This window comes from Pinus tabuliformis, chromosome 7 (genome assembly GCF_031772625.1).
Source record: "Pinus tabuliformis cultivar Carrire ecotype Pingquan chromosome 7, CPIR1, whole genome shotgun sequence".
Lineage (NCBI taxonomy): Eukaryota > Viridiplantae > Streptophyta > Pinopsida > Pinales > Pinaceae > Pinus > Pinus tabuliformis.
Window position 1 is genome coordinate 772,439,256 of NC_142293.1, and position 14,239 is coordinate 772,453,494.

Below are 14,239 nucleotides of genomic sequence, written 5' to 3' on the forward strand. Positions count from 1 at the left end.
AATATATCACAGCCCAGATGGATGAAACTAGATCCGGGGTCTTCAAACTCGTTCAATCTTCGCCTGATGTACAAGTCGATCCATGTGAAAAGATGTCCTGAAGTTGAACATGGAAAGACATCAATTGATTACCAGCCAATAATGTAAGCTGTTAACAGGCGCGAGAGGAATCATTGATAATGATAATGAACTTCAAGGTACTGTAGTACAATTCACGTGGTGTGAATATATGATCCGATGTCGAGCACCACATAAAATCTTTCGGTTGAAGGCCATTAATGTAAACTTGTCGTCGGAAGTGAGAAACTTGGCATTGAGGCATGCAAGCTTCAAAGTACTGAAAGGGTTGTTTCTAAGTCAACTTCCTGGATAATGAGCTGATCTCGACAAGAAGTGACCCATTGTAGGAGGGCCCTGATGAATCCCACATCTACTACACGAAACGAAGCAAATGATTTTCTGGAGGAGAAAAACGATCTGACGATACAAGGTTCAGGAATGGCGATCATGAAAAATAGAGGGTGAAGGTATTGCAATGGATGATACATTAACTGGATAGTGAATTCTCTGAATGACTTTTCTTGAAAATATCAGTGACACTGAGATGGATTGGTAGCGTTAACCCCAAAAATGGATGGTGTGGAGGACTAATGGTGATATGACCGGTGAACGGAATAACCCAACCCGACTCAATCATGGTGATGGAGTGAAAGTGTCATGTTCAAGAGCGACCTGCTACCATAAAATTCTTTAAGTTTTCTTCCCTTTTTCCCCAGTCATTGCTAACTAGTACCTCTTTATTTTTGTCAAGCTTGAGGAGGATAACATTTTCTTGTTCTATAATTTTCCCTTCGGGCAAACTTATCGCTATGTTTTAGTGAGCCTAGCGACAGTGAAACTCATTCTTGTCTGGGTGGACAAGTTTGTCACTATTGTTTTAACGAGTTTAATGACAAAGACAACTTGGTCATTTTCATGTTTAGAGAGTTTGAAAAGGGATGAAAAGAGAAATTCAATAGTTCTTTTTCATAACATAATCCCTTAAGTCCGAAAAAGATTAAAATAATACAAAAGGGATGACTTTTCTGATCACTTTAGCGAGCCGAAAAAGACAAGCGCTTGAACTTTTTTCATGAGATAATCCCTCAGGTCTGAAAAGTTTAAAATATACAGGAGGGATGGCGCTTCCAATCACTTTAGCAAGCTAGAGAGGCCAATTACTCGAAAACCTTTTCATATTTAGTGAGTCTAAAAAGGGTTTAAAGTGGACTCGTTTTTTGAGGAACGAGTGGCCTTTCAGGATAGCAACTGGTTCTAGGTGAACTTGGAATTTCTCAAAACATGGTGATGTGAAGAGGGTGGCTAACAAGACCACTCGTCACAGCTATTCCTCAAAATGGTAAACAATCAAGTGGAAGTGTATGATCGGCCAAAAGAATGGAGGTGATGGTAGGAACACAACCAAGGTTAAAAAGCTGATATAATTGCGATCACAAGGGTTATTTACCGAAGGTGGGTTCATTTTTTAACGAGCTTGAACTCTGGGGGAACATATGCTCAGTGGTAGGTTTATTTTTTAACGAGCTTTAACCATACGATAACATTGCTCATGAGAGTGCGGGTTCATTTTTTATCGAGCTTGAACCTTGCAGAAAGTATGCTTAGGAGAGTGCGGGTTCATTTTTTAGTGAGCTTGAACCTTGCGGAAAGTATGCTCAGAGGAGGCGGGTTCATTTTTTAATGAGCTCGAACCTTGCGGAAAGTATGCTCAGGGTGGTAGGTTTATTTTTTAATGAGCTTAAACCATGCGACAACATTTCTCATAGGCGGGTTTATTTTTTAACGAGCTTGAACCTTGCGGAAACATTGCTCATAGGCAGGTTTATTTTTTTAACGAGCTTGAACCTTGCGAAAACATTGCTCATTTGGCAGGTTCATTTTTTAACGAGCTTGAACCTTGTGGAAACATTTCTCATAAGTGCGGGTTCATTTTTTAGTGATGAGCTCGAACCTTGCGGAAAGTATGCTCGGCTGCCTTTTTATGTAGGCTAGCAATGACCAAACTACAAAGCTAAAAAACTATTAAAGCTAAGGAACTGTTGAGGTTAGGTAGGATGGTTTCATCAAATTGTTTAGGCAAAACCCTTCCTTTGCTTTGTCCACAGCATAGGGGAAGGTGAATGGTGGATCAGACCAATCACCTAACCTAAGAAGTTGAAAACTAAAAATCTAAAAAGCTAAAAAATGAAATTGGTCGTTTTTTGCTTTTATAAAAAGGTTTGCATGCCCCTAGGCATCGAGAAAAGGAGAGTCTCCAGGTAACCGTATGGAATTCACTGCGGTTAAGCCAGATTGTTTTTTTGTCAGTGGAGCCGATGAAAAACTTCCTTGGCTTTTTCCATCAAATAGAAAAAGGTGAATGGTGTGGGATGACACTTCCAATCACATAACCTATAGGGAAACCTATCTTTTCAGCTGGGTTCGTCTGCCTGAGCAGACCAGGGTACATGCCCCCTAACCTTCGGTACATTCACCAGACTACTCGTGGAATTAGGTGGATGGAATGAAGGTTGAAGAGATAATCTTGATGCAAAAAGACCATTTAGAGATGATGGTTGACTTGGAGCTGTGTTTGAATTGGGAAATGAAAGCTGGTCAATAAGCTGGAAATTTTGCCTTCATGCGGGAAACACATCACTCGAAAGAGTGTTGAAACAATAGCTTCCATGTTGTAAACATAGTCACATCTGAGGAGTAGATTGTAATCTAACAGTCCTTGGACTACCATCACGTTCAAGTGAACGGTTTTCCTTCTCAAAGTTATCGGCAACTTGGGAAGGATCCCTAACAGTTGAGAGGTTCCTTTGTTAAAGCCTGACAAATTTTGTGTAACAGGCATAAGCGATGGTGAACCAAGCGCTTTCCAAGCAGTTGAGGAAAGGATACTCACTGAAGCCCCTTCATCTATGATAGTGCCAGACATGATCATTTTGTAAACTTGTACTATGATCTAGAATGGTACATTAGAAGGAAGGCGATATCTTGCTAGTCGATTCCAATCAAGGGAAGTGATTAGACTACTTGGAAGGGGTACCGAATAAATGGTTGAATTAACCCCTTGAGTCACGGGAACTGGAAGATTCTCTTCCTGTTGAAGAGGAACGGTCAGATTTCCCTCAAGTTCATCGAACTCTCAAGTAACAAAAAGAATTTGAACAGTATCGTTCTCACTCTCTTTGGGAATGGTATCACTGAAGGTATAATTGGGTCGATTTCCATCTCGACCTGTTAACTTTGGTCCGGTATGGACTCAGAAGATTCACTTTCAACGATAGGTGTTTCGAACAACAATTGAGTTATGTCAGTCAGATTTTCAACTAGTAAAGGACTAGGGGAGAGTTTCTTGTATCCAGGTGGAAGTCGCTGCGGTGAAGCAGGATGGTTATGCAAGACTCTTTTGGCCTCATCCAAAAAAGGACAATGGGGAAGTATATGGTTCCCCTCACATAACGCACATGGAACTTTGACTTTCCTTTCCTGTCCGCGGACTTCAATATCACTAGTTGATGGTGTATTATCAACATGATCAGCAGAGGTTGATGACACCGGTTGGTGCGAACAGGGGGACCATTCTCTCAAGATCCGAGGGATGCACGGAGAATCTCTATGAAAATGGTTTCCTTTGCAAATTAAACAAGGGTATTTAGGAGATTTAGTGTGTGGATTTTCACTAGCTGATGCATCCAAATCTATGGTTGGTTGGTTGCCCCCTTGCTGAATTGGCTTTTTCTTCTTCTCCTTACCTTTCTTCTTCTTCTTATTCACTTGGTTATTAGCATCACTACTTTCACCAAGCGAAGAGGAAGAAGGGGAGGGAGAAACAAACAAAGAAGAAGGCGAGGGGTCAATTTTAACATCAACTGGATGCTGATTCGATTGCTAAGGAATCACGTTATTTGAACCACAGAGGTTGCAAATAGCCATACTAGCAGGCCAATAGTAAGTCCTGGAAGGGACAAAGAGGCCATATGAGGTGCACCAATATTTCCCCAAGATGTGAAAGGAATAGGAATCCCCTCCAAAGGGATTCCTTGATTGGTGGAATCCATTATCTCAACCTAAGACCAATGAAGGAACAAGGATGCTATTCCGAAATTAAATAAATTTTAATGATGCTTTGACACAACTTTTGCTTTTTCAATTTTTAAGAGTCGAGAAGGAACGAAAGTGACTACTCTAGAGATCTAGATAGAGGGATTACCAAACCAATCGCAAAACTGCAAAATACACCTTGGTGATAAATTATAGAGAGATTACCAAGGACTTATGTACGGCAGTCAATCTTCCCGAATGCTGTGTTCAGTGCATTGCGATCGATAGGGCGACAGACATAGCTTCCTATGGATAAAGGATATAAGCCTATTGTGGTCTCCCAATATATACTCGACGGTACGGGGAGCATAAGTCCGTGCTAGCACTTGTTGTATCAAAGAGGAGGAATCACCCAACCTTTGATGAAAATGATAGTTACTAGATTTTACGACGCCGGAACACGTCTCTAGCCTAAACCTCTAGATGTGTTGCGTTAGGTTCCAAAGCGTTGTTAAGTTCATTGAAATTTATTTTAGATTTGATATTGCTTAGAAGTTCGTCTTTCGAGGTTCACCGCATGATGTAGATGTAAAATTCCTAAATATGCAATCTAAAATGATAAACAATCGTTGTTTATTTTTAGCAATGAAAATCCTAGCTACTAAGGAAAGAAGATTACGATTCTTTCAAACAAAGAGCAAAGAGCATACACTAAATGCACTTTTCCTAAATCATTTTTTGCACACAGTCTAAATGCAAATGCAAATGCATGTATTTGTTTTTCGTTCCTTTAATGTGAAGAATGCCAAAAAGGAAAACTAAGTATAGATCTGAAATATTTTCTTCAAAGCGACACTTCAACAATTTCTCTTCAAAATAGAAAGGAAGACTTAAACGACACTTTTCAATTTCAAATAGAAAATGCTTTCGACACTTCAAAATATCAACAAATCAAATCAAATACATGACAAAAAGTTCATTCGACTATCCAAGCAAGGAAGACTCAACGACACTTCACTTTTTGATACAAAACGACAGTTACGAGACTTTTTTGCACCAAAATGACAGTTCTATTTAAGCAAATTTTCGACAAAGGATTGAAAATGATGGACAAATACATAAAAAAATTTGCTAATCCTAATCAATGGAGGTTGAACTATGTAAAGTAAGGAGGCTTCAACAATGAGGTACTGTTCATAAGCAACAAAACAATTGAACAGAGTTGAAAACAAGGAAAAAAAACCCAAATTTCAAGGAGAGAAATAGGACTACTCAGTCATCGCACCTATGCTTCACAGAAACAGGGATGCATCTCACCTGTTACACTCAGGAAGTGAAATGCATACTGACTTCCAGTGATAGACAATGCGATGGGCTAGGAAGCGCAACTGAGGTGGATTTTGGCTCAAATTTGCAGCTGAATTCAGTGAGTTAAGCTGAGCTATTATGGGACAGTAAAGAACAAAGTACAGGGGTATGATCTTGGAAGTTATTGAGCTACCAACAGGGCATCTAGAATGATTGTAAGTCAGATGTTCAAATCATAAACTAAACCGAAGATTGACTGAAGCAACATTAATCTACTTTGCAATTGTAGAGCAAAAGCAGTTCGAAGGCTATCTGGCTAACTTCAAGGTCCATCTATAGTTTATAAAACAAATAATCAACAACAGAAAAACAAACTATTCGATCCCCAGCAGAGTCGCCATTTTGTTTCTGGGAAAACTAGTGTCTTTTTGATCTGCTAGTCCCACTAGGATTGGTAGCTATCCTAGAAACAAACAATCAAAGCAATTTGTGATTTCTTTTATGTATGATAGATAAGAGAGGAGCAAAGGGACCAACCTGGATCTTCTTCTTGACTCCTTGCTTGATTCTTCTCTCCCTTGATAGAGATTGCACCTCTTCTCCCACTTATCCTGCTCAATGAATACCTCTAGAAACTAAGTGACAAAACACCATCAAAGCATCTCGATCTATTATATCATAAACAATGGAGAATCAGAAATACATTGATCATACAATGGCATTCACAAATAACAACATTCATAAATACACGATTGTATGGAGGAAAACTCAAAGAACTTTATTAATAGTAGAAGGGAGAATTACAACCCAGTTGTCTGATCCAACATCATCCTCCCAACATCAAAGCCCTCTTCACCTCATGAAAAGCAAGATCACCCAACAATACAATGCCTTTTCTCAAAGACAAACTATTAGCACTTCCTTGCAAATTACCAAATTCCAGCCCTTAGATCTCTCAGATGAGGGATCCATTTATAGATTTCTGCAAGGGTGTGAGTCATCTCTGGATTTTTGATTAGTGTCATTCCACTTGTTGTTCTTGGTTCCACTTGGAGATTTCTTGGATATCTTACTCATCCCTAGGCGAATTCAGAGAGGCAAGTGTCATAGGAGAAGTTTCTGGAAGATTCCATGAGCATCCACTTAGCAAATTGTCTCTGAAATTTGTCCATTCTCACTTATCACACCCCACAGAAGGCAGCTTCAGTATGCATCATACCTGGCTAGTGCAGGAGTTAGTATGCATCGCACCTTGATAGTGGAGCAGTCAGTATGGTCCATTTTTGGCCAGTTCTGAGTGGTTTTTTAGGTGGAACTTTTTGGCAATGATGTAATCATATGACCATGATCCTTTAGGGTATGAAACAACACTTTTAGGGGTTAAAGAGCCCTTGGTTTATCGACATATAAGATTGGGGTTGCATTGCCCAAATATGTCTATAACACCAAGTCCCCATATCCATTAAGAACACTATCGTCGAATAGTGTATCATTGATGAAGGGGAATCCACATGTGTGATGTCCACCCAGGTTTGGAAAAAGTTTGGATCACTAGAGCTCTTACCATATACGATCACACTTAGAGCGTATGATGGTCACCCCTTGCAACCCGAAGGCTCGTATCATAATTTCCCTATAAAGTTAGATGACAAGAAATTCTTGATCTATGTGGAGGTTATTGATGCCCCTTTAGACTATAATATCCTACTAGGATGTAATTTCATGTATGCCATGAAGGAGTTATGTTCATCTGTCTATCGTACCATGAGATTCCCCAATAACAATCCCTATCAAGTTGGATGACAAGAAATTCTTGATCTATGTGGAGATTATTGACACCCATTTAGACAATAATCTCCTACTATGATGTAATTTTATGTATGCCATGAAGGAGTTATGTTCATATGTTTATCGTACCATGAGATTCCCCCATAACAATAAGATTACCTCACCTTTGATTATTTTAGGGTTTCCTTGTCGACTCTTTTTTTCACTCCATCCCTTACCTATTTATCTAAACCTCATATGTGATCAACCTTTCACATCTTTTTGCATCTTGATGATGAACCACAGTGGTGGTTTTGAAACATCGATTAAAACATTTATGAATCCGATGGATTCGAAAGTCATATTGCAACAAGATTGTCACTATAGACCATCCAACATACTATAATATGAAGCTTCAGTTCCACCTTGATAATACCATTTCCTTAATGGTTGGAAACCAAACAATGCCTTCCCTCACTGAGATTAGTCCTAGGGTCTACACGGACTCTTATTTTCTTGGGGCATATTAAAATCCATCGCTTGTGGTTACTATACCTAGCGCCTGTAAGGTGTGTATTCTTTGTGGGTCCTAAGATTTTTAGTAGCATGGTCCCTCCTTATAGTAGCCAACTTCCAAACATCTTTGTATCACAAATTCAACCCATGTAATTGGGAGTTTTCCCGTAGTTACGATATGTTTGGTCAAATACCTTTCTTAATCCCACCACTGGGAGTAGTTAACAATCCCATAATGGCTACGTTTAATTTTTCTAACCTTATGTTGGGGACTATGGTTTGGTACTTATATCCTCCTTCAACAACCCCTCCGAACCACCTCAAACCTTATACGGATTTAAATCCTATCCAAACTATCTCAATGGCCCCTTTCGTTGCTTCAACTCCATAGAAACCTCAACTCGATTATGCTCCTATTGTGCCAACAACTAGAAAGGGGGAAAGAAAGAAGGGGGGAAGTAAGAAGATAAATTTGGGTATGACCACCCAAAATTATGCACCAAAGGCTTCACCTCCTTGTGATTTCTGTGACATTCAAGGCCACACCACCAACAACTATCCCCAACTCTCTGAATCAAAAGGTCTCATCAATTTATATTGAAATTTAGCGAGACTGAATGGTCTCTAAAGTGAAAGTCACTATCCCTATGTCATCTAATAGGAATAAGGCTTTACACTCAAACTACCCTTTCACTTTGTGTGAAACATATGGAAATTACTCCCACCATTTCCCTTTTCTTCCACATTTTCTCAATACACTCATTGTTCTTCATGAAATCGAAGCTTCTTGTAAGGAATTTTCCACCCCCTACCTACGACCCTTGACACCTCTTCTATGCTAGGGCAGTTAACCAGTCCACCGATTATAAATATTGGTCCCCATGATGTGGATACATAAGAGAATACGTTATATATCCTCTACCTGTCATCATCTATGGGTCGACATCTTTGGACCCCTTGGGAGCATATGATTGTGTACAATTGAACATACCTCTTATGTTCAATGTTGCTTTAGTGTCAACATCAATGGAAATTTAATCCACAAGACCTAAGTCTATCTCTATAGACATCATGCATGGGAACCATGTCTCCCATGATGATGATTTTGAACATTCTTGATCATCTGCATCATGTGGTCCTTTGTAGTCTCACATTAAAATATTTCACTATGATGAGGACATTATGGAGTCAGTCACCAAACCAGATTATGCATGGAATGATATACATCATCATTCCTATTCCTTACTCTAATAACCAAGTCCCTCTGACCAATATGTTGTGAAGTTGAAAGAATTCATTCATGGTTAAGTAGATTGGTTGAAAATTCCCTTGCTTCTAACCTATAAATTTGAGTCACATCCACATTGCAGCTATGGCACTGTTGAACAATGTTTGGGTAAGGGGGCATACATTTTTGCAGGTTTACAAGAAGGAATTCTACCAAACCCTCATATTCAATCTAGTAGTGCCGACTCTAGTACCATTATTCTTTGGTATTCTGACAAAATTCTAGAGTCTCATATCACTCTAGATCACCCTAGGGATGATCCACTTAATCATTCCTACTTCTTACCTCAACAATCCGATCCTTATGATAATTATGTTGTTGAACCCTAGTTTCATCTAGGTGAGCATTTGTTCACTATAGCCCAAGCCACTCTTTGGTATGGTGACACCTCTTTGTGAACCCAAACATTTAGTCCCTTTGAATCACATATGCAATACAAAGTGAGATTGAAACACCACCATTTCCTTTCTCCCACTTTATTCATCCATTCTTATCCATAATAAGATAATTTTAGTATGCTTAACCTGTAGAAAATATTAAGGTGTGAAATATGCTAGAGATACCATAGAAAATAACACAATGCAATGACATAAATGGAAATATTCAATTAGTGTTTATAGCAATATTATTTGCTTGCCTCTTCAAAGGGGAAACCTCCAATAAATAAGATCTCAATTACAACAACATAATACAAGACTTCCCTTACTATATTCGACAATATATATTTTCATGAGACCTAAAACCCTAACTACTCGTGGTCCCTTGCATAACGCAGGTTAACCACTTTCTTTATTAGATATGGCCTGTTATAACTAATTGTGGTCCCTTTTCTATAATGCGGGTCAACCACTTACAATGCTTACATGATTTATTTATTAAAATAACTAATCATGACTCTTATGGGGTCTCTTGGGCTTATTACATTAATAAAGGGGTTAGAGTCGGACCCTAACATGGCCCCCCCCCCCCCCCCCCTACAAAAGAAACCCTGTCCTTAACGCTGGAGCTACAGAAATTTCTAGAGAATAGTTGTTGGTTCTCATGTCGCATATTATAGTAGGGTATCCTTCCACTAGATGAGGACTTCCTTGATAGGGCAACCACGAATATGTCATTCCTGTGAATCTAGGACTTGTTCGGTTGGAGTCAAATCGAACCTTCATTGTCCAATTTAGGAAGTATGATGTAGACCTGGCAATTTTTCCCTGCAAATTTCTTGAGGCAAGAGACATGGAAGATGGGGTGAGATTTTCAAGTGGACGGAAGGGCCAGTTGTAGGCAACAGAGTCAATACGCTAAATCACCTGATAAGGCCCATAACATTTTGGAGTTAATTTTTGGAAGCCCTTTTCTTTGAGAGACATCTGCTTATAAGGTTGGAGTTGAAGAAACACTTGGTCACCCACTTGAAAATACCTTTCTGAGCGATGTTGGTCAGCCTATTGCTTCATTTGGTTTTGCACTTGATGGAGATGATCCTTGGGAAGAGCAAGAATGGTGTCTTGGTTCCAAAGCAACTTATCAACTACATGCACTTTGAAAGATCCTAAAAGATAAGAAGTTAGAGAAGATGGGAGTTGGCCATACACCACCTCATATAGTGTCATCATGGTTTCTTCATGATAATTAGTATTATACCACCATTCTGCTAAAGGTAGGAACTACACCCATTCATGTTGTCTGTCCAAAGCAAAGCACTGCAGGTAGGTCCCCAAACATTTGTTTACCACTTTGGTTTGACCATCCTTCTGGGGGTGATATGGTGTACTCATTTGGAGTTGCGTGCCATGTATCTTGAACAACTCCTGCCAAAATATTATCGTGAAAGTGGAATCACGTTTAAACACAATAGAAGTAGGCATGCCATATTTGAAAATTTGATCCAAGAAGACTTGAGCCACCAAATATGAAGTGAATAAGTGAAGTAAGGCACAAAAATGAGTGTATTTGGAGAGTCGATCCACTACCATCATGATAACTGATTTGTTTCTTGATTTAGGGAGACCCATAATGAAATCCATGGAACATCCATCCATATAGAAGAAGGTAGTGGAAAGGGTTCCCCATGTCTTCATTATTTCCCCTTTGTTTCATTGGTAGATGTCACATTAAATTACAAATGTAAGAATGTCCTATTTTATCCCTTCCAAAAAGAAGGAGCAACGTGCTTGAGAATAAGTCTTCTGAAATCCTGAATGTCATGTGATGAGTGAGGAGTGACACTCTTCTAGGATGTGTGGTTTGAGAGTGGATTTGGGGGAGACAACCACATGATACTTATATCAAAGAATATCTTCCTTCTAAGTGTAACCTGTTGGGGGGTTAGGATATATTTGTAACCTCTATATTAGTTGGGAAAGAGATGGATGTGAAAACCATTTGTTTTGTGCCTCCTCAATCCAAGATAGTATGGGGAAGGATAAGGATAAGAGGGTGTCCTCCTCCTCAAATTGTCATGACAAGGCATCAACCACAACATTGTCTCAACCCTTCTTATAGTCTATCTCATAGTCATAGCCCAACAGTTTGGTAAGCCATTTATTTTGTTGTAGAGAGGATAAATGTTGTTTAAAAAAATAATTTAGACTATCATGGTTAGTATGGATCTAGAAATGTTGTACAAGCAAGTATGGTCACTAAGTGTCTATTGCATGTAGGATGGCCATAATTTCTTTCTCATAAGTATATTGAACTAAATTATTTCCAGTTAATTTTTGGCTACTGAATGCTATTGTTCAACCTTCTTACATTACTACTCCAATTCTAGTCCCTGAGGCATCAAATTTGATCACAAAGGGTTTTGTAAAATATGGGAGGGCCAAAACTGGGGTGAAATACATGGCTTGTTTGAGATACAAGAAGGCCTATTGAGATGTTTCTATCGAGAGGAATGAATTTTTCTTGAGAATATTCTTCAGGGGTCTGGAAATGCTTTCATAATTTCTGACAAATTTGTGATAGTATCCCGTGAGGCCAAAAAATATATGTAGACTTTTCAAGGTCTAAGGTTGTGGCCAATATGGCATGGCCTGAATATTTTTTGGATCCACCCGTACTCCTTAGTGGCCCACAATGTGTCTCAAGTACTCCATCTATTCAGTTCCAAAAGAATATTTGAACAATTTGACAAATAATTTATTATCCTTCAAAAAATGCAATACCTGCTCAACATTTTGAATATTTATTTCCCATGTTTTTCCATAGATGAGTATATTATCAAAAAAGACCAGGACACACTTTCTGAGATATGGCTTGAGAAGGTGATTCATGAGACTTTGAAAGGTGGATGAAGCATTACAAAGACCAAGGGGCATAACCAAAAACTCGTAGTGACTTTCATGGGTTTTGAAAGTTGTCTTGGGAATGTCTGGTACTTTCATTGTGATTTGGTGATAGCTCGAATGAAGATCCAACTTGGTAAAGAATTGAGCACCTTGGATTTCACCAAGGAGATCATTGAATATTGGAATGGGAAAATTATCCTTGATGGTGAGCTTGTTCAGGTCCCTAAAGTCAGGACGCATGTGCCACTCCCCATCTTTCTTTAATACCATGACCACTAGGGAAAAATAAGGGCTAGTGCTGGGATGAATAACACTTGCTTCTAGTAGCTCCTTAATAATATTTTCAATCTCATTCTTTGTACAAATGGATACCTATAGATGTGAACAATGGGTAGATGACTACTCGAAATCAAAGGGATGCTATGATCATGCTCACCTTGAGCAGGGGGTAGCTCGGGTTTTTCAAACACCTATTGATGGTGACTCAACACCTTTTGAAGATCTAGATGAAAATTGGCAAGGCTTGATTCGATGGGCTAGATTACATTGAAGTAAGTAACTACCCCATGTAATTCTTTTTTAAAAGATTTTCCATTCTATGCGAGTTGATGATTTTAAGAGAACCTACTTGGATATCATGAAGCATATGAGTGTGTTCATTATGTTTGAAGCTCATATATAGCTCTTGGAAGTCCATGGTAATGCAGCTAAGGGTTCGAAGCCATTCAACTTCAAGGACGATGTCACAAACTCCCATTTCAATGGAAAACATGTGTGATTTAAGGTGATAGTCCCCCATATGGAGCTTTATGTTCTTGCATTGTCGTTCACATTTCATGGTCCCCCCATCAACTATAGAGACCTAAAAAGTGGATATTTCCCATACAAACCAATGCATGGCCTTAAAAACCCATTTATTGACAAAATTATGCATGTTTCAACTTTCAATCAACACCACCATCGGTCGATGCTTAATAAAGCGTTTGGTTTTAAGCGTTTGTGGAGAAGAAATACTTGCTAATCCATGCAGTGATATAATTGGTTCATCAGGTGTTGCTGAAGTATCTATTGTAGTATCTTGGGGTTCCACTGCGTCCTCCCCAGACACTTCAACGGGCTATGCCTCATCATCTGGGCTCTTTTCAGTTGCGTCAGTATGAAAGAACTTTAATTCCTTGGCTTTGTGGCCTAAGGAATATTTGTCACCATAATAAAAATATAGCCATTATCTTCTCCTTTTGTCCATTTCCACTGGCGACAACTTTTGCACCTTAAGGGTTTGGGTGGGGCCACTAGCAGGGGTGATACATGGAAATGACACTACCCCTCATATAGATTTTGGCTAGATTCTCCTTCTACGTGGCTATTGACATGGTCCCCCTCCCCCATGGAGACTTTAGCCTTGATGTATGGTAGTATGAGTTCCAGAGCCTTTGCAACTACCTCTTCGATTTTGGTGGTGAAGCTTGCTTCGAGGTCTTCCACTTTTTTTCTGGATGTTTTTCATAGCTTAAGCCCTCTTAGTTACCATACAATTTCTTGGGTCAAAATTTGTGCTTACTTAAAATTAGTATGGCTGCAATGGGTGCAAGACAAGGAGTCTGTTGATGTAGGTCACTTGAAAGCACTTCGGAAAAATTTGGGACCACATGAAAAATGGATTCTTATTAGTGGATGGTATTACTGTGATTAGCTCGTCGTCCCAAATCCTGTGGGTTACGTCTCTTGCAAGAAGAATTTTTGGAGCACTAGACTTCTTTTTACTTCAATAGGACTATTAATCCCAACTAATCAATACTACAGTGATCAAAATCCCAAAATCTTGATATTACAAAATGTGTAAGAATTTGGCGGTCCCAACAGATCAATCCTACGGTGACAGAAGCCCCAACTTTTGGATGCTGCAAAATGTGTAGGAATTCAACTGTAGCATAAGCCCCAACCTATGGACATTGCAAAACGTGATGGCCGATCAACATGAAAC